This window comes from Nuphar pumila, chromosome 13 (assembly GCF_984573655.1).
Source record: "Nuphar pumila chromosome 13, dmNupPumi1.hap1.1, whole genome shotgun sequence".
In the NCBI taxonomy this organism is placed as follows: domain Eukaryota; kingdom Viridiplantae; phylum Streptophyta; class Magnoliopsida; order Nymphaeales; family Nymphaeaceae; genus Nuphar; species Nuphar pumila.
This window is the reverse complement of record NC_143261.1, coordinates 62,911,724-62,913,487: the sequence shown is the minus strand read 5'-3', so window position 1 is coordinate 62,913,487 and position 1,764 is coordinate 62,911,724. Positions and strand designations below refer to the sequence as shown.

At 46.8% G+C, this 1,764-nt stretch overlaps 1 non-coding gene across 1 annotated transcript; it reads right to left on the bottom strand.

Moving 5' to 3' along the window:
• Positions 1–539: 539 nt before the first annotated feature.
• Positions 540–642, bottom strand: LOC149818513 (small nucleolar RNA R71). The gene has a single exon (XR_016427549.1). It is a non-coding gene; the product is annotated as a small nucleolar RNA R71 (small nucleolar RNA).
• Between the last annotated feature and the right edge of the window lie 1,122 nt (positions 643–1,764).

Genomic DNA, 1,764 nt, shown 5'->3' with positions numbered 1-1,764 from the left:
GTTTAGATTTCGGTCGTTTGCTTACATCTGGTCTTAGTACCAATGTATGCAGGGGCGACGAGGTTTAGGAACCCCATTACACCCATTTGTTGACAACCCAAAGAGAATTTTATATTCTCATCGAAGTTCGACAACAATGGCTGACATGGATCTTCCACCTCCACCCCCAGTTCATCCACGTCCTCTGCAGGAATACTTCATTCCCACAGATTATGTTCAGGCATCCTGCATTCGGAGACCCAAAGTAGGAGCGCCTCATTATGAGATTAAGGCTAGCATTATTCAGATGCTCCTATCTTTTTATGGCCTTAGTCACGAGGATCCCTACCGCCATTTAGATGAATTCCTCGAAATCTGTTCTACGGTATAGATACATAATTTCGATGATGACGCCTTGCGGTTGACTCTATTCCCTTTCTCATTGAAGGACAAAGCCAAGTATTGGCTAAAGTCCTTAGATTCTGTAGAAATAGAGTCCTGGGATCAATTGCAACAGGAGTTTCTTCGGAAATACTTTCCCATTGGTCGTACGAACCAATATCGTAGAGCCATCACTAGCTTTTCAGAGCTAGATGGTGAGAACTTTCATGAGACCTGGGAGAGAATGAAGGATGTCCTCAGGAAATGTCCCCATCATCAGGTGCCGAAATGACAACTAGTGCAGAGCTTCTACGATGGATTGTCTGACAAGAATCGTCAGATGATCGACTCTTCATGTGGAGGGACATTCATGCTGAAAAGCGAGGACGAAGCATGGAGGTTATTTGATACATTGGCCGAGAATTCCCTACACCATGCTTCGAGCTCTCATTCTGATAGAGCCACACCCAGCATTCAGAAGAAAGCTGGTGTTCTTGAGATTGGTCTATCTACTGCACTACAGTGCAAGGTAGACATGATTGCTCAGAAGCTGGACCAGCTTCTCTCAGGACCATCCACTACACAGCAGGTGTGTACTCTTTGTGCCAGTCTAGCACACGATATCACTGAGTGCCCTTCGGCAGCTCAGTACCCTGAATTTGTTCAAGAACAAGTTCAGGCAGCTCAGGGTTACGTCAGACCGCCGAACAACCCATTCTCATCTACATATAATCCGGGTTGGCGTAACCATCCCAATTTTTCATGGAAGAATCCACAGTCTTCCATGCAGATGCCTACATCCTCTCAGCGAGCTCGGCAACCATCTTTTACTCAGTCATTCCAGAGGTCGAGCTATTCTCAGTCTTCTTCTTCAGTCCCTTCCCCGATTCAGCAGGAGTCTGCCCCGCAGACATCTTTTGAGGAGAGACTTCTCCAGGCATTTCAAGAGGTGAAAACCTCTAATCAGAATGCCTTCGAGAAGTGTAGCCAGATATTGAGCTCACATACGCAGTCCATTGCGAAGTTAGAGTCGCAAATGGGATAGTTAGCTGAGGCTATTAGTAGGAGACCCGAGGGTACATTGCCGAGTCAGACTGTCATGAACCCGAAGGGCAAGGACCAAATGACTGGAGGCCTGTTTCATACTGAGACACAGCAGCAGGCCAAATCTGTTATGACCCTGAGGAGTGGATGTGAGTATCACGTCGAGAGGAGAGAGAGAGAGTAGAGACAGGATAGAGGAGCCAGAGACCATTGTTTCACCTACGTCGGCTCAGCCATCATTATCATCCCCATCCCCATCATCATCTTCATTACCTTCATCATCATCATCTTCATCTTCAGTGCAGAAGAAGGATAGGAGTGAGCCTTCTCACAAAGAGGAGGAGCCAGCAGAGTATATTC